The sequence below is a fragment of the Protopterus annectens genome, chromosome 2.part1 (assembly GCF_019279795.1).
Source record: "Protopterus annectens isolate FY-2018-M chromosome 2.part1, PAN1.0, whole genome shotgun sequence".
Lineage (NCBI taxonomy): Eukaryota > Metazoa > Chordata > Ceratodontiformes > Protopteridae > Protopterus > Protopterus annectens.
This window is the reverse complement of record NC_056729.1, coordinates 717533033-717559715: the sequence shown is the minus strand read 5'-3', so window position 1 is coordinate 717559715 and position 26683 is coordinate 717533033. Positions and strand designations below refer to the sequence as shown.

The window sequence follows — 26683 nt, the reverse complement described above, 5'->3', positions numbered from 1 at the left end:
TGTGTATGTGGCGTGCTGTGGCACACAGAAGCCCAACAAGGGTGCCAGGAAAGGCATGGAGGCCATCAATGTGTGCGTGAAGCACGTTCATGAGGATGTGCCCCAGTGCCATACAGAATGGTCCAGTCATAGGTGTACGAATGCAGTCCCACACGTGCAATGCAGTGCCACCCATGGGTAGTGCGATAAATGCGGCTGTGCGGTGGTCAAGGTACACAATGTCTGACAACAGGCTAGCAGTGAATATAGTGGGCTGGTGTGGAGACACATACCAAACAGGTTGGTGGGACATAACAGCTAGGGACATCGGAAGGTGACATCGGGCCAGTGTCCCAGGACATAACGTGTGCATGTCAGTACCATGTATGTGTCCACAGGGACACTACAATGTCCATGTATGGATTGCAACCCTGTAGTGAGTGAGAGTGTGTATTGTTGGCAAGTACACCATCGCCTGGCACGTTGCCAACATTATCTCGGTCTGCAATGCCTGGGTGACTATTGTATGTGACATTGAATGTGGATGTAGCCAAACAACACAGACATACCACCACACTGCCTGAGGCCCCACACTGCAATGTGCGGCAGTCATGTGTAGGTAGCTAGCCTTGGAGCATGTGATGGACCACGAGGACCCACCATGGCTGACAAGTGATGCACCCCACACATGTGAATATACACCACCGTGCAACAGCTTGCACATGTGCCCATACATCAGATGTGCAAGGAACATGACCACCACCGTGGCGTCTGTGAAAAGGTCAGTACCGCCATGTCTCTGTGTGGAATAGCATGTTCCCTACCATTGTGTACATGCTACGGAAGTGCACTGTGGTATGTGTCAGCATATGTATGTACACTGTCCATCTGCCGGGGTGTCATGCCATTAACAACTGCTGTCAGCAGACGTCAGTAGTACTGGCTGTAGTACACATGTTCCGTGTATGCTGCGATGGGTGTGTGTCCAGGGTGTGGCTAGCAGGGCCGTGAAGCATATGTGTTCATCCACCAAAGGGGGGATAACCCCAGGTGCAACACACCAGACACATGGAGGTATTTGTGCATGCTGAGGGTAGTGTAGGTATGGTATGTGTTGTGTAATGTGTCATCCAGCTAGGTGGAGTGCATGCCTCAAGCATGTGTAGGTACATGGGTGTCCATTCTAGGGAAGTGTGGGTTGCTGTCAGCACATGGCAGTATCAGCTGTCTGAGGCCCAATGTACAGTATAACAACACAGACAGCATGTAACCTGTGGTGTACAATGTAAACTCTGTTGCGTGTTACAATGTGTCTAGCGGTCACAAACATGGGTATCTGCACATTGAGCACCTATGATGCATTGTGTTTGGCAACTATCCAGGATGTGTGCAAAACACTGTGTGATGTGGGATCCCCTCACCTGTGTGTGTTGCAGTCCAGGTATGTGCCTGGGAGGTACGATCCGTGTACAATCTGTACTTGCAGGCATGCTGCGCAGAGCATGGAGGCAGGTCCCAGTCACTGCAGATAAATGTGAGTGGTGCACTAGTGTGTGCCTTGCTTGTGTGCAGCACAGTGGAAGGTGCAAGCATTGTCCCACATGACCCCATGCCGTGCCTGCCTGTTACAGCCCTGCTGGAGACAGTCATGTGACACCGCCACAGAGGCAGTATAGCATGTGAAGATGTACATGTGTGCTCCACACCCCAGGCAAATGGCCGCAGGTCATGTGTGCCACAGCAGTGTGGTCGACCAGGACTGTCATAGTGGTCAGATACCACATGCCTGTATAAGTACAGTATGAGCATAGGCAACAGTTGCAGTGACACAGTAGGTCAATGTACAGTGTCCCTGTGTTCAGACCACTGCCTACTGTACACTTGGCTAGACACACACCCAGAGGGTGAATATACAGTGAGCCATCACATGTCCCAGTACACGTAGCCTGTGTAATGCCATCACAGGGCGGTCACAATAACACGTTGTATGAGAGATATGTTGTACCAGGTGATGTGTCATGTGTGCATATGTTGAGTTGCACAGCTGTTCACACGTCCGCAACATATCAGTGCATGATGCCTAGTGTAACATGATGTGTGGAACTGCACTATGATCCACAACAGGGTCATCTGAGGCAGGTGTGTTGTGAATGGTGTAACCCATGGTTCCACGGGATATACACCGGTGCTGTTGGCTGCCATGCTGGGGACCACTACTGGTGCCTACAGTGGTCATACAGACATACTGCACACATTGTTCTGGCAGGAATGCCCCCATAGTGCCTTTTTTAGGCAAGGCTCAAATTCTAAACCTACCACCCTAGAACACAAAAAAGGAAAAAAACTAAGGGTAATGCTGCTCAATGCCAGAAGTCTAAATCTCAAAATGCACGCACTCGAGGCCCTTCTCAGTATGGAGAACATCGATGTCTGTGCAGTGACAGAAACCTGGTTCAAGGCTCCTGAGAGCACCCCAGCACTATCAGGTTTTACCTCTTATCATGCGTTCCGGCCCCAAAATCCGGACAATACCAAGAAAGGAGGTGGGGTATCCATATTTATCAAAGACACCCACACCTCAAGACTGGTGGCAACGCACAATGCATCGGAGACCATCCAGGTGCAATTAACCATAGGCAAGACTGCTCTACAAATTGTAGCATGTTACAGGCCACCCTCACAAACTCAGGAACCTCACATGGCCTTCCTGAAAACACTAGAGGGGATAAATGTATCACCAAACACCATCATACTAGGTGACTTCAATTACCCTAATATAGACTGGGAACACTACTCAAGCCCAAACACCCTAGCCCAAAAGTTCCTGGAATTCATAAACTCAAATGCCATGGAACAACTAGTCACCATCCCCACAAGAGGAGAAAACATACTTGATCTCATCATCACGAACATGGGAGCACAATGTTCAACACCGAAGTATACCCCTCACTGGTGAGATCAGATCACAACTAATCTCGCTGGAGGTCCTCATCCCACCCCCACCTGAAATAAAAAGACCACAGTAAAGAACTTCTCGAAAGCCGACTTCACACTTCTAAAGACTAGTGTGGTCTCCTTTAAGGCCCCGAGCTGGCAGAAAACAGTACTCAAGCCGCTGAATCACTTACAAATGCCTTCTACCAGCACCTGCAGGACTGCATGGATAAGGCAATCCCAAGCAAAACAAAGACTCTTTGTACCAAAGGCAAGCGTCCAGTCTGGTGGACCCCAGCCATAAACAAACTCTACAACAAAAGGAGGAAGCTACTACAAGATAGAGCAAAATCCTTAAAAGGTAAGACACCCTTGATCACTATAAGTAAAAACTAAGAGCTCTCATAAAATCATCCAAAGCAAATTTTGAGAGAAAAATAGCTAAAGACTCAAAAGACAATCATAAGGCCTTCTTTAGCTATGTTAGAAACCTGGGAGGAAACTCCCAGATATGCTCAGAACTAGTTCAAAATGATGTGAAGATTACTGATCCTACAGACATTGCCAACATACTGGCTGACAGGTTCAGTGCAAACTTCTCCCCTCCCCCAAAAGGAGAGATATCTATACCAAGCGATTGCAGCCCCCAAACATCTCCAACGCCCAAGTGAGAACTGCTCTCCAAAGCAAAAACACAGCATCCATGGGACCTGATGGTGTCCCCGGCTGTGTGCTCCACGAACTCAACGAGGAATTAAACCCACAGCTAGGACAGCTGTTTAATCATAGTCTTACCTCTGGATACGTACCCAGGGAGTGGCGCACTGCAACTGTGGTCCCACTTCACAAAGGCGGTGCCTCCACCGACCCTGAAATTACCGCCCATTAGCTTGACAAGCCTTATCTGCAAAGCCATGGAGAGGATCATAATGGACCTCATAAATAAAGACATAGGGAATTTGCAGACTTTGGATCCATCCCAGTTTGGCTTTGTCAAAGGCAGATCATGCCTACTAAACTTGGTTGACTTTTTCGAAACAGTCACCAAAGCCATTGATGAGGGAAAGGCAGTCCATACAGCCTACCTCGATCTGGCGAAGGCCTTCGATACAATACCCCACTCGGGTATCATTGAAAAACTCATCAGCTTAAATGTTAACCCATACATCACAAGATGGGTTGCAAACTGGCTGAGTGACAGAACCCACAGGGTCAGAGTTGCTGGCGCCATGTCAGACTCAAAGCCTGTCACAAGTGGTGTACCACAGGGCTCAGTCCTGGGCCCACTCTTGTTTGGCATCTACTTTTCCAGTACAAGCAAACACAGGAGGGTTATGGCTGACAAAGTTTGCAGATGACTGCAAACTGCGCCATAGTAGAAAACACATCTGACACAGATATCCTTCAGAAGGGTCTCACAGAAACGGATAACTGGTGCCAGAGCCATGGCCTAAAGTTAAATGCCAAAAATGCATAGTCATACCCTTCGAAAAACAAGGTTACCCCTAGCTACCAAATAGGTGGCAATCCACTGAGCACAGAAGAAGTTATCAGGGACCTGGGGACCCAGGTTGATAGTAGTCTGTCATTCGACACCCATGTAGCTAAAGTAGTTAGGAAGACCTTCTACATTGCCCACCTTATCATGAAGGGATTCTCATCTAGATCAAGGGAGGTCATAGTCTCCCTATACTCATCACTCATCAGACCAATGATTGAGTACAATGCCCCATTGAATGTATCTGACCCGACACTTGCAGCAGCTGGAGAGGCCACAAAAGTTCCTCACCAAAAGGATAAAGGGTCTCAAACATCTGTCCTATGCTGCCCGACTGAAAGAACTCCAGCTCTATTCAGTTGCTTACCGCTTGCTCAGAGGTGACCTTTGCCTAACATACAAGGCCATGTCAAACCCAGATTTGATGAATATGCTTCACCTCAAAACATCTAGATCCGTCAGAGTCACAAGGGCGGGAGACTTAAACCTCGACACGGCTATTAATAGGACGTGCTGGAGAGATAGATTCATCACCCAAAGACTCCCTATGCTGTGGAATAAAATCCCGGTATATGTGAGGCAGAGCACCTCGCTGGCCTTGTTCAAGAGAAATCTTGACCAATGGATGGGAGATCGCAGATATACCCCAGGGATTACCTCAGTGTCACTGCTCAACAGAGGCACAGCAAAATAATGGGTATAGTTCCCCATACTAAAGGGGTGGCGTAAGCCACAAAACTATGGGCTAGGCTTGTAAATGCCCTCGGGCAGATATCCTAGTATGAACCTATGAACCTATGAACCTAAGGAATGTCCATTGTTGTAGATGATGTGTTACTATGTGAAGGTAGGTGTGTGCTGTGAATGTTACCCATCCAGATGTGACCATCAGGTGCAGTCATGGTTGTCGACAGCATCACACCCATCCACAGCTGTCAGCACCCTGTCCCCAGAATGGGTGTCAGCCACCCTCGTACTGTGTGACTTATGTGCAGATGGCGGAACACCTACTACTGGCTGGCTAACAGTGTCATCTAGGAAGGCTATGTGATGGCTGGAATACACTGTTATAATGTATAATGATGGTATCCCAATGAAGTACATGGAATCACATACAGTAAGCCATGGCTAAACCATGTACTACAATGACTGTGTGACAGACACAAACAATGCGGAGCCATGTTGAACATGCACCCATGAGAACACCAAATGAGGTATGTTGCACATATCGATGTACAACTGTCAGCTATGGGCACAGCACGGATGCAGACTCATATCCCCCACAGGCAGTACCATGCCATGTAGGTAGGGGGGCATTGCACAACTACATGTGACAGTTGCTGTACCGCCACATGTACTGCATATCTGTCATATAGGGGTAGCAGTGGTACATGACTGTTGGACATGCCTGTACATATGACCATGTCCCACAGGATATGTGTTACATGTGTACAACACCTGTTGTACCATCATCAAGCTGTGAAGTGTATGGCTGCCAGTGTACCTGTGTGACATGTTGTGCAATGGGTGCAAAGGTACGCAGTAGTGCATTGCATGCCCACATGTCCCACACAGGTGCATAGCCTGAACATACAATACAAAGAGGGTGTTGGATCATAGCAACCCACAAGAGGAGATGGGTACGGGTGGCAACCCACTACCACCTGTCCGGGTAAGGTGTGCATGTCCATGACACATTAGCACCTGAGATGTTAGCAGTACAGCTGTACAGGGCGGCATGCATATTCGATCACTAATACCCCTGTGTGTTCCACCACTGGCCTGTTGACAGACAGACACCAACACAATGTGCAGCATTGACATGTGCACAGCACATCACTGCTGGCTACTGTAGAACAGGTTTATCGTGTAGACACGTGCACAGAACATCTGTGCCAGCCACACTCAAACACGTTATGTGTTGAACCCCACCATCATTGTAGCCCATGCCACAGACAGATGTTCATGCATCTGTGTATGTACGGCTGGGCATGTCCCTGGCCTAGCAGTATAGCTGTGTCAGTGTTGCGAACAACATACTGAATGGGCTGGGTGTGTGAGGTGTGCGTCATACGTGTATGGTCCGATGGATGATACCATCAGTGCCCTCGCTATGTGAACATCCCTGTCCCCATAAATGGATACCTATGCTGTGCCCAACACCACGGTCCCTGTGGGAGGGATGGTGCTGTGTGGTGCACTTGCTGACATGGTGGTGGCAGCAGGCACTGGATGTAGACATATGTGGTACCCATGTCAGGCCAGGCTACCATCCATGTGCATGGGATATCATTGTGTGGGCACATACAGCACTGTGTTGAACAATATCACAGCACATAGCACCTGTCAGGGGTAATGTGTATGCATGGATGTGCGATACCAGCATGCACCATACACACCCCCACCAAGCAGAATGCTGCCTACCTTGCAGAAGGCCATTGTCCACACCATGATGATAGACATGTGTAATGTCCATATTCACATAGCAATGACATATGGAATGGACAGCCACCCTCCCAATATCAGTACCCCCAGGTGGGACACATCCCTGTGCCACGTATGTGACATACCCTGTCATACCATGCAGCCCTGTCCAGCAAGGCTGCACGTGCTATCACAGTCATACATGGTGCAATGGCCAAATGGCACTTGCACTATCAACCGTCCAGAGCAGTAATGTGGCACTGATGCACCTTGTGGTGTCACAGGTGCTGTGTGTTGGCGTGTACAACGTGCATGCACACATGCTATGTATGACCATCCCTGCTAATGTCATATGGTTACACAATGTCCCATGTGTATCACATGTGCAATACAGGTGAGCCGTGGCAGGTTGTCCAACACCTGTACAGTGCTGTGTAGATGTACATGGCACAACACATGCATGCACAGGTGTCCACGTGTATGTGTGCAGTGCCACTGCTGACATCCATAATGGCTGCGTCCGTGATGCCTAGTGACATATACACAGCATCCAGATGAACAGTAGAACTGTGTGCACATTGGGACATGTGCCAACTGGTATGAACACAGGTGCAGGCAGGTACACATGTCCACAGCAGGTTACCATCAACATGGTGTGTGTACAGTGTGATGAGTTGACATACAGATATGATATGATACCCGCTGCTTAACGGTGTGACAGCAACACGTCAGCTGTGTCAGTGCCATGATGCATCGCAGAGATTACTGTGCAGATGTCGTACATGTCATAGCAATGTATGTCCAGCGGTATGCCAGTACATCAGTGTAAATGTGACCTGTCACCATCATTATGTCTTACAGATAATGCCACATTCACAGCTGCCAGCCTTCAGCCGCCAGGAGGATGACGTAATCATACCGTTGCTCCATGACAACTATGACCTGCTATTCAGCCATGTTCCACAGCAAGCACAGCAGCGGGATGACCTGTGGCAGGATATGCGCAGGAGGGTGAATGACGTGGGTGGCAACAACCGCACCTACCAGCAGATACGCCGACACTGCACGGACCTAATACGGCACGCAAAACAGCGTGCCACCACAATCGCCAGAGAACAAGGTGGAACAGGTGGTGGGCCACCAACCCAGCCCCCACTCACACACGGAGGAGCTCCTGGCCAGTCTGGGGACACCCAGGGAACATCATGCAGAAACACTCGCTGCCATCGTGGAGGTGGGTGTCTCCCAACCAACGAGCCTGGAGCTGCTTGGTAAGTCAGTCTTGCATATGTGTATGATAACTGCCGTAGGTGTGGGTGTCACAGTACACCATGTAATGTACCAACACATGCCAGGTATATGGCCACACAAGCCGCATACTACAGTATGCTACGTTGTGTTTGCAGACATGTGCATAACACATGCTACCACACAGGTACATGATGTGGCATGCACAGTGCTTACTGTGGCTACAGTCATGGATAATGTTTATACTGTTGTGTCGCCCCTATACAGGTACCTCTTGCATGTCGCACAGCCATGGGTCCGTCGCAGGTGAGACTGTTGTTAGTAACAGGCATGTTACAGTGTATAGATATTCGCCATGTGGCCAGGTATGACATGCACACCTGGGTTCTGCTCCAGTCACGGTATACAGGTTGCACCACCTGACACACACGCCACCCATGTACAGTAGATACAACCGTTAGTATACACTGGCATGAAACCACAGAACCCGTCGGTGTGATATGTGCAGTCAGCTATGCATACAATGGTGGAGGTGTTCTACAATGGCTGCATATGTAGTATGCATTGGAATGCCATTTGTGGTACGCACACAGTACTACATAGTGAGATGTGATCTGGCCAGCACACAGGTGTTACCAATGTGACATATGCCCCTGCATTGTGTGCACACATTGTGACACGGCACATGACATGTCCCACGCACGTGGTGTTCTGTCTGCAATATTGTCACACCATGACATGACCTACGCCCGACATAGCAGACATCCACACTGTCTGCATAGCCCTCTGGATTGTGACACCTCCGACTTGTATGGGTGTATGTCACATGGGCCACCACAGGGATGGGTACACGATGCCCATCACACACAATTGTCCATGACCCAGTCAAACATGGCCATGGGTGATACCTACAGGCATGTTGCCACACAGTACATCTGGAGTGGATAGACACTGTTGCACATTGTCCACACATAGTGCGATCATAGCTGTAGTGGACCACCTGTACATTTGATGTGGTACACCAGACAACTGGAATGCCTGTCTGCAGCCACCGGAGGTGCCACCAATGTCTACCATATACATGCTGTGGAACAGCATGACTGTGTTGCAGACATGGCAATGCAATGCGTCCATGTTATGCATCGCACAGAAACATACCTGTGTCCTGCTGCCATGCAGTGGCACAGTGCTTGTACTCCCCACTGTATAGCTATGTACATGGCTCACACCAACCACACCTGCACAGACATCTTTGTTACACATGCATTCTATCTGTAGCCTGTACACATAACACTGCACTGTGACGCCCAGTATGATGCGGTGCATGTGGTGGGACACCATTGTCACATGTCCACATGTTATCGCACATGTTGGCAGAGTACATGTCAAAGTGACGCCAGCCATGTGTACTGTTAACCTGCCTGTGGCCACACGGTGTATCACGGTGATGCATGCAAACTACCATGAATGTGTGTACTGCATGCCTACTGAAATGACACCTGCTTGATGTAGTGTGCACCCCAGGGCAGTATGCATACTACCACTATTAATGTCTGACCTGCATTCACTGAGCTGTGGTGTGGGAATGCTGCATGCCATCTGCAATATCACATGCATGATGTGTCTGCGTGTGTGTGTGTCTGCGTGTGTGTGTCAGCGTGTATGTGTTCTGCGTGTGTGTGTCTGCGTGCATGTGTGTGTCTGCGTGCATGTGTGTGTGTGTGTGTGTGTGTGTGTGTGTGTGTGTGTGTGTGTGTGTGTGTGTGTGTGTGTCTGCGTGTGTGTCTGCGTGTGTGTAATGTATCTTAGTATGTCTTTGTATTCACAGGTGGTGTAGGTGCGTTCCCCTCCTGCGGTCCATCTGATGCTAGTGTCCTCACAGATACTAGCGGTGATGACCATATGCATGAGGCACAGGCAGGGTTGTCAGGGGCAGAAGCTGTGCCATTGGTTACCATCCCACCTATGTCCGCTTCATCTCCGCACACGGTTCTGATGCCGACACATACCACATCACCGTTGCCCATAGAGGAAGGACAGTCAGCGTCTGTTGGCATTGAGCAGGAATGTGTGGTGGCTACAGAAGGTGCGGGTACACACCATGTTGCCAGTATAATGACTGGTGATGTGCCACACAGGCATGTGGCTGGTGCTGCTCGTAGGAGGACCTCTGGCAGACATGCACCTGCTGTACAGGGTGCAGCAGCTGGTATCACCAGACGCATGTTCCAGACTGTAATGGCGGCACAGACACGTGCAGAACGGCAGAACCATAAAGGGCAGAGGCTGCAGAGGGCCGCAATCCGTTCCCTAAATGAGAACATCCAGTCATTGGCGAATGCTCAACAGCAGATTGCTAATGTTCTGGATAGGCAATTAGGTGAGATGGTTGGAATCCTCGACCGAGGCATGTCAATCCGCGAGCGTGAGCTGTCTGTGCTGGAACACCTGGTAGGGGTGAGGCATAGGACACGTGGCCGTAGGCCAGCAGCACCACCTAGTGTAGGTCAACGTGTGCATGCCACCTCTCATGCCCACTCACACAGTGCCGGTAGCAGCAGCAGTGCAGCTGGTGCTACACCAACCACACCAGGACACAGCAGGCCACGTGGACATGGCCCTGGCCGGTCCCAGCATGGACACGGTTCCAGTGGACATGTGTCATCGGAGAGTGGCCACTCTATACCTCTACCTGGTAGTGCCCGTGCGACCCCAGGCAGGCACGGGTCACGTGGCCGCAGACGGACACAGTGAGCCATACAACATGCACTGTACAGTCTGGGGCTGCTAAGTATACCCCGTGTAGGCATCACAGATGGCTGAACTGTGTACACACATACCCACACACGGCAGACACAACTGTAGGGCTCCACCACATCCACATGCATTCTGCGCAGTCATGCCCAGTAAATGCACTGGCCCTTACACACACACATGATGTCATCCATTGGTACAGCCTATGCCCCTGACACACATATCACCCTGTGCATATGATGAAGCCTCTACCGCATCACTGTCATAAACATCATCGGTGCGCAGTTATGCAAATATATTCTGATGCACAGGGTGGACAAGATAGTGAGAGGTGTATGTGATACCTGTGTATGCATAGTGTGTGATGTGTATGTTGCAGTGGTTGTGTATGACAAGTGACAGGTGCGTATGTGACGTGGGTTGTGTACTGTCATCATGCAGCAGACATACCATGTAGTGCAGGTGCAGCATACATTGAGCTGTGCACACGGTATGTGTGACGGTTACATGTGTAGCACCATGTTGGTTCTGTTAACCTGTATGCCTCATATGGTGTACTTGCATGTGCCTACTGGGAGCACTGTTATCAGTTGCCCACGTGTAGCTGTGGGTTACCCACAGGCACATCTGGCAATATCAGCATACCACAGGTACCCGCAACCTGCCTGGACACCTACATAGGTACATAGGTGCATAGGTACATACCAGGCTATGTGCCCTATGGCATGTGTAAGCCTAGCCAGAGTGTGTGTGGCTTTCACCACCCCTTAGGATGAGGATACTATATCCATTGGTCTGCTGTCCCTCTGTCCAGCAGTGACACAGAGATGATGCCTGGGGCATACCTACGATCTCCCATCCACACGTCAGGATGACTCTTGGACAGAGTCAGTGAGGGGCTCTGCTTCACAAGGGCTGGGAATCTGTTCCATGGTGTAGGGAGTCTCTGGGCAATGAACCTGTCCCTCCAGCATGTCCTATTTATGTCCGTGTTGAGGTTTCTGTCAGTTGCTCTCGTGCCCATGGTTGTTTGGATCCTAGGAGGTGGAACATTTCCATGACACCCAGGTCGGACATGGCTGTGTATGTCAGGCACAGATCACCTTGGAGCAGACGGTATGAGAAGGTATACAGCCGGAGTTCCCTCAGTCGGGCAGCATGTGACATATGTTTCAGCACCTTTATCCCTGTGTTGTGGAACGTTTGAGGTCCTTCCGAGTGCTGCAGGTGTCAGGTTAGGTAAATTCCAAATGTGGCGTTGTACCCAATCATTGGTCTGATGCGTGAAGAGTACAGGGGTACAATGACCTCCCCTGATGTGGATGTGAATCCCTTCATGACTAGGTGGGCACAGTGGAATGTCTTCCCAGCCACATTGGTAATGTGAGTGTCAAGAGAGGTTACCGACAGGTTTGGTACCCATGTCCCTGATCACGTCCACCATGTTTAATGGATTACCACCTATGTGGTAATTCAGGGTGAACATGTCTTTCCCAAAGGGTAGGTCTATACCTTCCCTGGCATGTAGCTTCAGGCCATGGCTCTGGCACCAGTTATCCATTTCTATGAGACCTCAGGTGGATGTCCGTGTCTGATGGGGTGTTGAGTATGGTGGCCGGTTTGCAGTCATCTGCATACCTTGTCTGCCACAATTCCCCTATGTTTGCATGCACGTCAGAAAGTTGAATGCCGAACAGGAGGGGGCCCAGGACTGAGCCCTGTGGGCCACCACTCGGGACCAGCTTGGATTCTGACATGGCACCAGGAACACTAACCCTGTGGGTTTTGACCTCCATCCGGTTGGCAAACCATCGTGTGACATATGTCTCTACATCTACGCTGGTGAGCCTTTCTATGATGCCCGCATGGAGTGTGGTTCGAACGCTGTCGCAAGGTCACGGTAGTCTGTGCAAACCGACGTACCCCCATCAATGGCCTTAGTGACTCCTCCAAACAGGTCGACCAGGTTCAGGAGGCAGGATCTGCCCTTGACTAAGCCGATGTGGGTATGTTCCAGTATTTGTCGTTCCCCAATGTCTTTATTTATGGGCTCCATTATGGACCCCTCCATAGCTTTGCAGACAAGGCTTGTCAAGTTTATAGGGCAGGGATGTACATAGTCCATAGGAGCACTACCTTGGTGGAGTGGGACCACAGTTGCCATATGCCATCCATCGGGTACATAGCCTGTAGTAAGGCTAAGATTAAACAGCAGCCTTATGTGCGGGGTGAGGCCCTCATTGAGGTTGTGTAGCACACAGCCGAGGACACCATCTGGTCCCATTGATGCTGTGTTCACTGCTTTACAGATATCAGCTCTCACCTGGGCATTCGAGATGTTTGGGAGGCTAGACTCTGGTGGGATAGATACGTCCCCTCTTGGGGGGGGTAGATGTATGCACGGAACCTGTCTTCCAGTTTGTTGGCAATGTCTGTGGGTTCAGTGATCATTGTACCATTCTGGACTAATTCCGAGCATAACTGTGTGCTTCCACCCATGTTCCTACCATAGCTAAGGAAGGCCTTATGGTTGTCTTATGTGTCCTTTGCAAGTCCAGTCCCACAGGCAGCCTTGGATGATTGTATGAGTGATCGTATGTTAACGCCAGTATTAATCAGTGATGCCTTCCCTGGTAGTGATATTGCTCTGTCATGTAGTAGCTTTTACCTCTTGTTGTATGGTTTGTTAATGACTGGGGTCCACCAGACCATGTGCCTGCCTTTGGTGGACAAGGTCCTGATGTTATCAGGGATCACTTGATCCAGACATTCCTGGGGGTGCTCATAGAAGGCATTTGTAAGGGTTTCAGCAGCGTGGCCTGTGTTTACCACTGGCATGGAGGCCTTGTAGGGTACCACACCAGTCGTATGACGTGTGGAGTTCGCTGTGGAGAGGTCTTCACTGTAGTCTCCCTTGCCGGTGCAGGATGCGGATCTCCAGTGAGTTCACTATATGGTCTGACCTCACCGTTGAGGGATGTACATCCTGTGTGGAGCATGTCGTCCCCATGTGTGATGATCAGGACTAGTATAGTTCCTCCCCTTGTGGGTATGGTGCATGGTTGTTCCACAGCATTTGGGTGTATGAACACCTGGAACCTTTGGTGTAGGGTGTTGTGTCCTGGGTAATGTTCCCGGTCTATGTATGGGTGGTTGATGTCACCCAATATGATGGTGTTGTGAGAGCATTCATACTCCCCAGTGTCTTCAGGAAGGCTGTGCGGGTATCCTGGGTTTGGGAGGGTGGTCTGTAGCATGCAACAAACTGTAGGGCAGTCCTACCCATGGTTAATTGCACCTGGATGGTCCCCGCTGCTACGTACATTTCTGCCAACCTGGAGGTGTGGGTATCCTTCATGGAAATGGAGACTCCCCCTCCTTCTGTGTTCGGTCCAGGTTATGGTCCTGAACGCATGATATGAGGTATGACCTGATAGTGCTGGGGTGCTCTCAGGAGCCCTGAACAATGTTTCACTCACAGCACTGACATCGATGTCCTCCATACTGAGGAGGGCATTTGAGGGCATGCAGCTTGGGCGTAGACTACTGGCACTGAGCAGTATTACCCTTTCTTTTCTCCAGGTTTGTAGTCTAGGGTGGTAGGTTTATCATTCCAGCCTTGCCTGCAGTGGGCACTGTGGGGGTGGCAGGAGCCTTAGCCAAACTCTTGAAGACCAGGGGCGACAGGTGCGAGCCATCCCTTGCGAAGGGGCGTGGCGTGCCAAGCATGTCATCCCAGGCAAGAGGAAATTGGATCCCCTCAGACTGACACCGGTAACCAGGCACATTATCAAGGGTGATCATTTGGAGCCAGTATTGTGGCATCATACTTGATGAGGGTGGGATACTGCCCAGGGTCAGGGACATGCTGGCCTGGGCTACATGATCTGAGAGCCCCTCTATGTCTCCTTTTATGTATCCCAGGGTGGTATGTCTCCGGTCGTTGACACCAGCATGGACAATGACCGCGTCATACTTGTACATGCTGCGGAGTGACCTGAGTGCGTGTGTTATGTGGCGGATTCCAGCGCCCGACAGGCAGCCTACTGTGATCATTCCCTTGTTCAGTCTGGTGGGTGGGACGTCGGTGTGTCTGACTGTGGCGTCACCCATTACAAGTGTGTCTGGCATTGTGTGTGGCCTTTGGGGCTGTGACTGTTTAGCACACTGACGTTGAGAACTATGTGTTGCATGTCCTATGTCTTGTGGAGGCAGTTGCTTGGGTGTCTGCTTCAGAGGCCTCGTTAGGTTTGTTACACGTTTTAACAGTGCCTCCGAGTATGTCTTAGAGTGTGCATGTGTTTGTTTAGCATTTGTGATAGTTACATGTGACACTGGGTTTGTGGTGTGCATGGTGTCCTTCCCCTCCCGTTTGGTCTTGCCGGTCATGGTTTGAGAGAGCTCAGCCCCCTGTCTGGCTATATAGTTGCATCTCTCACATGTATTATGTTTAGTGGGGGAGGTGCAGCTTGTCCGTGTCCATGAGGCACCTGTAACATTGCCCAGGACGCCCAGATTCACCATCTGAACAGGAGAGGTCGCTAGCAATTGACCCTTCGACATGCCAGAGAACGTGAATGCATTTGCTGTGTAACTGGGTCAGAAGGCACCTATAGGGAAGTGGGTACTCAAGGGGATTCTAGGCTAGTGTAGTACTCCATCTAGTATACATGTACTTTACCTATGTAGGAATACTATGGGAGCAGGTGCAGAGCTTTTGTGATAGAGAACAGACAGTTGAGATTGCAAGTAGAGAGGTTCTACATGTAAACCTGCGGAGCACAGAGCCAGATATAGTGTAACGTTGCTTACACAGTACATGACGCACATGTCCACACATATACTGCACCTGACGCCTGTGGTCGGTGCCACAGGCTACGGTGGACAGAGACATCACATACATGGCATGACACAGTACAGGTATGGTGACATTCTGCAGGTGTCGTACACAGTGTGCTGGCAACTGACCGCAGGTGTCACCTGTCAGCTGTGGTGCACGGTGTGCAGCAGTTGGATGCTGTACCGGTACAGGAATATGTCCGCAATCGTGGGGTGTACACCACTATGGCACACACCCCATTGTGTGCAGATGGGGACACCTGCCTGTGTGGTCAGCACCCTCACAATACAATGCACCCATGCGCCATGTCACAGGGGGCCGTCTTGCACAGGTGGCCAGTAAGGCTCACAAGTATGGCATTGACAGGGCTGTACAATGCAGCACCAGTACGGGATGGTCACCCTGTGTGGTTAGTGTCCAGTCACAACACTATATCTGCATACACCCTCACAACAGGCAGCAGACATACACACATGTTGACACACTGACATGGTGGTGACCACACATGTCTACACGGAGGGATGACGTGTTGCATGTACTGCACCATCCACATCCATGCACCCCACACTGAGGTATGTACAGATCTCTACCATGGTGTACAGTGATGTGTGGCATGTGGCACATAGTCCCCCCGATCTGTGGCATACATGGGCACACATTCCTGCACACATGTTGGTGCTAGGAATGCCACACCCGCTATATGGGATATATGCAGACGTGCAGCGGTATGTAGTGCATCCTGTGTACCACCACTGTATCTGGCAGCTGTGCCAATATATGCACTTGGGAGGTGGTAGGGGTTACAGTGGCCATGTGACATATGGTCGATGACACATGGCCAATGGGTATGCATTATGGCAGCGCTGTCATGCAAAGGCGACATAGCAGACTGTATGCACATGGCAGGGCAGGATGGTGTGTGACACACCTGTGACCAGCACCTGCACACATGCATGTGGACAGGTGTTTAAACACATGGTGTACACACATACCGCCATGCGTGCTGTTACTATGCTACCATATGACGGCCCCCATGATGGGTATGCATGTGATAGGGGGTTGCAACTGTGTTATGGACATCGGACACCGCTCATGCATGGCTGCACCGTGCACAGTACATGTGTCACATGTATCCCCTGTTGCCATGTGTGTATGCATTGCTACGTTGTGACATGTGTGTCGACATACATGGAACATGGACTGTGGTATGGTATCACAGCTGTCACAGGCAAACTGTACAAGGGTATGTGTCCCAGTCAACACCGCTACACCCTGTAGGGGGTGCATACCACAGACATGTGTCCACCTTCCATTCGTGTGTGTATTACCATGTATGCCAGTGTTATGCATGTGGTACATCACAGACTTCGTATGTGTCCTGTGTGCAGTCCATGCACACAGCCAGGCAATCACATATATGACATATCCAGACTTTGTTTCACTGTGGTACAGCTGCAGTCATGTATCATATCTGTGTCAGGCCCGTGGTATGTGTGGAGCACGCCTGTCCATGTATACCGATATGGGTGGACTACATCACACCTGTGGGATCATTGATAGTACATGTGTACTCTGCATGATGGACGTACACCGCCATATAGACTTGTGGACATATGTCACATGCTGTTGCTGGACCGTGAGGCATACTGCTGCACTGATGACATGGTGCTGGCATGGCAGCTACAGTGTTCACTGCAGTGTGTGCATGTTCAGCCTGCACCCGTGATGCCTGTGCTGTCATCTGTGTGTGTACGTGTAACTGCATGTGTGTCCACCCTGTGTGTGTGTACGGGTTTACCTGGCCGTGACTTGCGGTGTGTGCACTCTGTCTGCATGCCAGACAGCACGTAGCACATACTAAGTGTGTGAGCATGCCCGGGTTGCTGTTGTGTGGGTGGACACACACAACGGTCCACAATCTGCCCTTCCATGATTTCACCCCATGTGTATGCATGTCTGCACTGTGCAGATTCTAAGTGTCTGAGCATGCCCAGTAAGCAGCTGTGTAGATGGACACACAGTACAGTGCACACCGGGCCCGTCTGCGTTGATACCCCGTGTGCATGTCTGTTTCCCCTTCGCAACCGCCACGTCTGTGGCATGGCCGGGTTGCTGTTGTGTGGGTGGACACACACGACGGTCCACAATCTGCCTTCCATGATTTCACCCCATGTGTATGCATGTCTGCACTGTGCAGATTCTAAGTGTCTGAGCATGCCCAGTAAGCAGCTGTGTAGATGGACACACAGTACAGTGCACACCGCGCCCGTCCGCATTGATACCCCGTGTGCATGTCTGTTTCCCCTTCGCAACCGCCACATCTGTGAGCATGCCCGGGTTGCTGTTGTGTGGGTGGACACACACGACGGTCCACAATCTGCCTTCCATGATTCCACCCCATGTGTATGCATGTCTGCACTGTGCATATTCTAAGTGTCTGAGCATGCCCAGTAAGCAGCTGTGTAGACAGACACGCAGTACAGTGCACACCGCGCCCGTCTGCGTTGATACCCCGTGTGCATGTCTGTTTCCCCTTCGCAACCGCCACGTCTGTGGCATGGCCGGGTTGCTGTTGTGTGGGTGGACACACACGATGGTCCACAATCTGCCTTCCATGATTTCACCCCATGTGTATGCATGTCTGCACTGTGCAGATTCTAAGTGTCTGAGCATGCCCAGTAAGCAGCTGTGTAGATGGACACACAGTACAGTGCACACCGCGCCCGTCTGCATTGATACCCCGTGTGCATGTCTGTTTCCCCTTCGCAACCGCCACGTCTGTGGCATGGCCAGGTTGCTGTTGTGTGGGTGGACACACACGACGGTCCACAATCTGCCTTCCATGATTTCACCCCATGTGTATGCATGTCTGCACTGTGCAGATTCTAAGTGTCTGAGCATGCCCAGTAAGCAGCTGTGTAGATGGACACACAGTACAGTGCACACCACGCCCGTCTGCGTTGATACCCCGTGTGCATGTCTGTTTCCTCTTCGCAACCGCCACGTCTGTGAGCATGCCCGGGTTGCTGTTGTGTGGGTGGACACACACGACAGTCCACAATCTGCCTTCCATGATTCCACCCCATGTGTATGCATGTCTGCACTGTGCAGATTCTATGCATGTCTGCACTGTGCAGATTCTAAGTGTCTGAGCATGCCCAGTAAGCAGCTGTGTAGATGGACACACAGTACAATGCACACTGCGCCCGTCTGCATTGATACCCCGTGTGCATGTCTGTTTCCCCTTCGCAACCGCCACGTCTGTGAGCATGCCCGGGTTGCTGTTGTGTGGGTGGACACACACGACGGTCCACAATCTGCCCTTCCATGATTCCACCCCATGTGTATGCATGTCTGCACTGTGCAGATTCTAAGTGTCTGAGCATGCCCAGTAAGCAGCTGTGTAGATGGACACACAGTACAGTGCACACCGCGCCCATCTGTGATGATACCCCATGTGCATGTATGTTTCCCCTTCGCGACCGCTAGGTGTGAGGGCATGGCCAGTACGCCATTCGGAGGTACACAGTACAGTCGGCACTGATGTCTGCTACTAGGCATGTAGCCATGGCCAATGACATCCTGCATAGCCATGGTGACCGTCCAGGTGAGTCATATGTGGTTGGTGTGCCACAATGGCTGCCTACATCGTGCACGCCGGATGCCCTCTCATAGGGTATACTGTCTGTGGTGCATCCCGTATCCATGTCGTGATGTTGTGCTCCGTAGTTAGTTGGTATTCCGGAGTGCAGCACTACCGTGTTACTGTACGCCAACCTTGGGATGGTAACATGCTGTGTGACTGCGCACTCTGTCTTCATTCCCTATCGGCTGCCTTGCCTCTGCAGATGATATCACCCACCTAGGGGTATGCCTCCTGACAGTGCTGTGCTCAGTAATCTCGGTAGCGCGTTCTGTAAATGCATCATGCTGTAGTGTGTTCATGTAGGTAGGCGTAGATTCAACTCCCGGCCCTTCCCCGTGTGTGTGTGAGGTGTGTGTATGTGTTCCCAGATGCCCTTGGTGAGAGTAGTTCCTTTAGTTGCTTCGCAACACATACCTTGGCTATTGGCATCTATTCCTTTACGGATGATGTCACCCGCCTAGAAGTATGCCTCTGACAGCACTGTGCTCAGTAATCTCTGTAGCGCGTTCTGTAAATGCATCATGCTGTAGTGTGTTCATGTAGGTAGGTGTAAGTTCAACTCCCAGCCCTTCCCCGTGTGTGTGTGTGTGTTTCCAGCTGCCTCTGCAGATGGTCATGCTTTCAGACGCTTCGCAACACATACCTTGGCTATTGTCAGCTATTCCTTTACGGATGATGTCACCCGCCTAGAAGTATGCCTCTGACAGCACTGTGCTCAGTAATCTCGGTAGCGCGTTTTGTAAATGCATCATGCTGTAGTGTGTTCATGTAGGTAGGCATAGGTTCAACTCCCGGCCCTTCCCCGTGTGTGTGTGTGTGTGTGTGTGTGTGTGTGTTAACAGCTGCCCCTGTAGAGAGTAGTTATTTTAGACACTTCGCAACACATACCTTGGCTATCAGCGTCTATTCCTTTACGGATGTTGTCACCCACCTAGACGTGTGCCTCTGACGGTGCTGTGTTCAGTGGTCCATGTAGTGCGTTCCATACCTGTGTCATACTGTTGTGCGGTTGGGTAGGTGGGGGTAAGGTCAATCCCCATGCCTGCCAGCTGTGTGTGTGTGTCTATGCTCCCAGCCGCATGGGTTCATAGGTTATGGCTTTAGAGTTTCCACAGAACACTTATATCCTGCCGCCATCTCTGTGTTTGTGGATGGTGAGACGCAGCTCGTGGACTGCCTGTGTGCCTGCTGTGGCTGGCGACCTCCGTAGCATGTTCTCCACGTGCGCCATGCTGTGGTGTGGTGGGGTGGTGCTGTGTACGTTACACTCCCGGCCTTGCCACATGTGTCCGTCTGTATCTCTCTCGATGTATATATACATACTTATGTTATGCCCATAGCGCTGCTCTTGCATTGACAGCTGTCTGTCCCATGTATCGCATATTTGCACGGCTGACACATAGAACTGTGGTACGATGCATATCCAGTCATTGTCCATGCAACGTCCGTATTCCAGCACGCCCTAGAGACATCTGCTGGATATCGTGGCAGACAGCTATCCTTGCTGTACTGACACTGTACCCGTACACGCCATAAACCTTGTGTATAATTGCCTGTTTCTGGTGTGTGTATGTCTATCTGAGATGTATGCATGGTCGTGTGTATGTCCCGCTATAGCCGTCTGTGCAGGTATCGCCACTATTGGTAATCCTTGTAGACCGCTGTTTCATGTGCACTTCAGCACATACCTAAAGACCATACTACCCCTCCTACGGCAGCGGCCTTAGATCAACCGCTGCCCTAGGCGATAGGGCTCCATGGCGCCCACCACCACAACACATGGTGCCCCCATCCTGGTGTACCTACATGACATACCTACTAGAAAGGTGGCCCTGCTAGTGCGGCGCCCTAGGCAGCCGCCGGATTGGCCTATGCCTACGGCCGGCTATGAGAACATCACAAGGCATACTTTTACATTCAGTGTTTTACAAAGGCTAGATTTTAATACCAGAGGGGGGGACCTTATCAACTATACTTTAGAATGCGGATTGAGATGGGTTATTAGGTGGAGAGTTGACCACACACCAGGGCTGAATGTTGAAGCACAGATTAAGCCTCTTTTGAGAAGCAGGTGGCTTAAACCCAAATAACAGGAATGTAGTTTAGGTACATCTATACATTTAACACCCATTAGTCCACTCTTTCAGTTGTTTGCCACTGTATTACATTGATATAATATACATATTTTCTATATATATTGTTAGATTTTTGATTGATGAGTATTAGGCATAGTACAATATCATATAATACATGTTTTAATAGGATGTTTTTGAAGATGTTAATATGTGTGTGTGTAGTTAACATTGCATCTGCGCTTTATATGCTGGGGTTAATTGTTCATTGTTTGATGAGAAATTGACCAATGAAAGTGTAAGGAGGGATATTTAAAGCCTGGATGCTTTTATGTTATGTGTAAGTCTGACGGAGCTTACGGGTGAAAGCGCTTACTTGTCTATAAAGGAACCTTTTTATACCATTTGGGCACTGTCCTGGACAATTTCTACGTTGACTGTTTCATCTACCTATATGTTTTTTGGATTGTGTGCCATAAGGTGCTAGCGGTTATTTTATGTTGATTAGGTGTATTCCATGGTCAATTGACATTAATCATATTAATTCATTAAAGGATCTTCTTTATAAGTGGGAACGCCATAGTTTAACCATCCTATGACCTTCCTAGTTGAAGTTGTTAGTGTGCCATTAGTATGTGTTCCACAGGTCACCCATTTGTTCCGCATTATGGAAGCGAGTGATCCCCATTTTGGTGATGGCAGATTGAGAGCTGTGTACGCCGGTATTCGCACGGCGGTCTGACTTTGTATGGGGAATGTCTAATGTAGTCCCTATCTGTATTTCCTGTGCTATGCCTTACTGCAGCTGTGTAATTCCACCAGGTTTCCAGTTATGGGTGCCATCTTGGTCGTACGCTTGTCCATCCATGGGAATTGCCTACTGGACACTGATATAGGGCTGTACACATTTCACACATGCTTTTAGCATTATCCGGTGGATGCTTTGCATCATTAGTGGGGAGTAAGGCATGTGCTATACCCACATCCCTCCCACGGGGCGGGACAACGGATTATCTGCCAAACAACACCGAGCCCCATTTCTGCATACCCAGGATCCCATGGCTGCAACCCTCGACGGTACACATTACACATCCTTCATGTGTGCGGGACTGGGATGTGGATGCACTTCTATGGACTCGACAATCTGGGGATTTCTGTTCATATGTCCTGCATTTCATGGACACTTGTCATCAACCTTAAACACGCTGGTGGTGCATATGTCTAGCTGTGCCATAGTCACGGCTGTCATTTCTTCTGGGTCGATCGCAGCTGGTTGATATTGCGAACGGATCAATTTTTGGAGTCCTACAATGGACACCAATGTGCATATGTAAAGTGTAGAACTTGTTGGACTGTCACCATCTGGCCAGTGGTTTTGACTGCTGCTGTATGTTCCCCAATCGTGGATGTCTGTTTGACTACCCATATTATGTATTACTTGGCCTATCTATATCCATGTGCCAGTAAGCGGAAATACAGCAAACCTTGAGTCCTGGTCATCTTCATAAAAGACATTATTGAACATAAACCATGCCAAAACAGACGATGACAAAAATGATACACTCCACAGTCAAAAGATACTGAGCTCTTTCACGCACTAACATGGGGCATCGTCGGAGTACGAAATACATTAGATAGTCGTCCCTTATATACTTCCTTCAGAGTCAGTTTAAAGTCAATTAATTAATAAACTTGCTCATAGTTAAGTGGACAGTGCTCCAAGTCTTGATGATAAAGTGACATGTACAAATCAGTGTTGCATACATTACTTAATGGAAACAATAATACAACAACAATGTGTTAATATAAATACATTATTGGTCAATACAATCAGTATATTGAAACATAGTTGATAATTGTTGTGAGTAAACCTTAGAATGTAGTGTGTTGATAATGATATTGTATATCAATGTGTATAATTGTTGCATTAAGATTCCAAATCATGGAATAAATAAGTACAATTAAATGCATATTTTGTATAAATATGAATGTAAATAAGAGTCACAATGTTAAATATGAATATGACTGTATTATAACTATATCAATATGATATGGAATAAACTGCAGTTGTTTACATCTTGTTTTTAAGTGACAAATCTATGTCCATGCATCATGTATACGGGCCGTCGGACTGCTGTGTGTAGATATATACATGTGAACCCCTCGTTTCATACCTTGCTTTGTTACTGTCTGTGGATTACCTGTGTACACACATCAATTACCATGCCATACCTTTCCACTGTACAGGTTCTGGCATGGTGTACGGCTGGTTGGCCCTTAATCTTGCTGTGTGTTACATTGACCTGTGTCTATCTGGCAATTCGCTGGCATGTCATGTGAGACCTTCTTGCTTCTATAGGGACCTGATCCCGTAATTGTGACGTGCTTCCACTGGCCATATATTTCTCTGTCATCTGGGATCTGTGTGTAACCAGTCCTTTCAGGACACTTTCTATTGTTGTTCTTTTTTGGTTACATATATGAGTACTTTGGTATGTTGTGCTATTATTGTGTGTGGAGCATTTCTCCACGGGCCTCTGCTGACACTGGACATATATCCAGCTAGCCTAGGCCGGTCAACAAGTGTGAGCCAACTGAACACATTTCGTATGGGGGCACCTTCTGACAAGTGGGTCGGGTTACAGATGCATAACCGTCGTCAATCCATACTACTAACACACACGTTATTCTATCCACATTCTATGTTTGTCTTATCACATAGCGTGTGTTTCTCACCATTTCTAATGGTACTTTACATGGCATTGCCCGATTCCATACTTTCAGAGGCTGACAGTTTTGAGACATGTATGATTGATGTGGAGGACACAGCCTTAACTTTCCCTGCTGTGAGCGGATCACACATGCACACGCGCACTTGCATTTCCTAATTGTGGGTTACGCGCAGGCGCACATGCATATCCGTATTCTGGTTACATATGTTTACTGGGTCTGTGTGGTTACGTGGTCTGTGTTAGTTGTGACTGTTCCGGTAACATATCTCTGATCCGGTTGACGGACGTGTGCGGAACGCACTTTCACCTTTACACATGTAACAGTCTTTGCGGCATGGACGCATTACGTACACGTTCACATTTATATGTTCTATAGTTGTAATTCAAACGGGACTGCATTCACGTTTGCTGGTTACTGTGACCACTACACATTAGCTGTTTGGTCTCATTTATATGCATACCCATGGTACTTAGCTAAATTTACATATCCCCCCACCCCACCCACCCCCGCACTCACGTACGTCACAGGCATCCATTCTCCTGCTGGGAAAGGTGCGGTACTACATGTTAAACATTCCTTATTCCCTCCCACTCATGGCTCAGGATGCATATGTCGTGACCGCAGGGATATTCAGATCACAGGGGCTTATATCCCCTATGCATACAGGCCTTCGATTGTCAGGGTGTTCCTGTGGTGCTTTGGGTTTGGTCTTGTCCGCCTAGTGTATGGAACTGTCCTGACCGTGTACGAATGTCAGACGAGTCACATGGGCACGGTTTGTCCGTGTCTATGATACCATATCCCCCCCCCCATTATTCCTAACCGTGTGCGCTGATTGGCCGGCATGCCCGTTGTAGATCTTGTTATAGTAATTGCACATGGTCTGGTCGAACGGACCTATTTCCATTACTAAACCTCGGTATTTATAACCTGTCTCGCTATATTACATGGGTTTAACATTGCATGATGGCTTTCACTGAGCCACGGACATGTCCGTTGCTTAGTTTGGGGCAGTCCCGCTCTGCTACACACATTTAACATGGCGGAACAGGTTGAACAGCTCAGCAACGGGGACATCGAGCTCTCTGTCGCTGTTTAGTATTGAATCGCTATGTTGACTTTGTTTCACATAGTAAGACAGTGTCGACATTGGTAACGGACATCTCGCGCAGTACGTCCGCACCGCCGCGGGTGCCATATGTCTGCGTTTGGGTGGCGGACAGGCATTATGCTGTGCCATTATGTCTGGGAATATATGGTTTCTTTCCATAGATGATATGGCATACGAGCTATGACCCGCGTCTGGGTGTGGGTACTGCTGTAAGAGCGGCCTTAGGTCAAGTGGTGCCCTAGGCAAAAGGACTCCATGGTCCCCCACCACATCACCCGCTACCCCCATCCTGGTCTACCTACACCAAATAAAGGCTGGAAAGGTGCCCCTAGTAGAGCGGCGCCCTAGGCGGCTGCCTAGTTGGCCTATGCCTAAGGCCAGCTATGTGTGTGGTCCCTCGGGCGTCGGCCTCGGGAACGCACCACATCTGCTGTGGGTACATCTAGCATTACCCACATCCGGGCGTGGTTTATTGCTATGATGTTCCATGTGTACGGACACGTGTGTTTGGACAACCTACAATAGCTTCTGCTATTGGCATACAATGCTGTGGGTGGTGCCGGTTACCATACATATGCCTTTCTCAAAAGCCGACTTCACACTTCTAAACACTAGTGTGGTCTCCTTTAAGGCCCCTGAGCCAGTGGTAAACATTACTCAAACCGCTGAATCACTTACATATGCCTTCTACCAGCACCTACAGGACTGCATGGATCAGGCAATCCCATACAAAACTGAGACTCTTTGTACCAAAGCCAAGCATCCGGTCTGGTGGACCCCAGCCATAAACAAGCTCTACAACGAAAGGAGGTAGCTACTACAAGATAGAGCGGAATCCTTGTAAGGTAAGATACCCTTGCTCATTATATGTGAAGAACTACAAGCTCTCATGAACTCATCCAGGGCAAATTCGACAGATAAATCACCAAGGACTCGACAGACAATCATAAGGCCTTCTTTAGCTATGTTGGACACCTGGGAGGACACTCCCAGATATGCTCAGACTGGGTTCAGAATGATGTGAAGATTACTGAACCTACACACATTGCCAACATACTGGCTGACAGGTTCGGTGCAAACTCCCCCCCCCCCCCACATGGAGAGATACCTATACCAGAGGATTGTAGCCCCCGGAACATCTGTAACGCACAGGTGGGAAATGCTCTCTCCAAGGCAGTAAACACAGCATCCATGGGACCAGATGGTGTCCCAGCTGTGTACTCCACGAACTCAATGAGGAATTAAACCCACAGTTAGGACAGCTGTTTAATCTTAGCCTCACCTCAAGTAACGTACCCAAGTAGTGGCGCAAGGCGACTGTAGTCCCACTTCACAGGGGCGGTGCCTCCACTGACCCTGGTAATTACCATCCCATTAGCTTGACAAGCCTTATCTGCAAAGCCATGGAGAAGGATCATAATGGAACTCATAGATAAAGACATAG

At 49.5% G+C, this 26683-nt stretch overlaps 1 protein-coding gene across 3 annotated transcripts in view; it reads right to left on the bottom strand.

The window, feature by feature from the left end:
* GUCY1A1 (guanylate cyclase 1 soluble subunit alpha 1) overlaps positions 1-26683 on the bottom strand; it is a 1258709-nt gene that overhangs the window by 275231 nt on the left and 956795 nt on the right. The gene's annotated exons all lie outside the window — the stretch shown is intronic.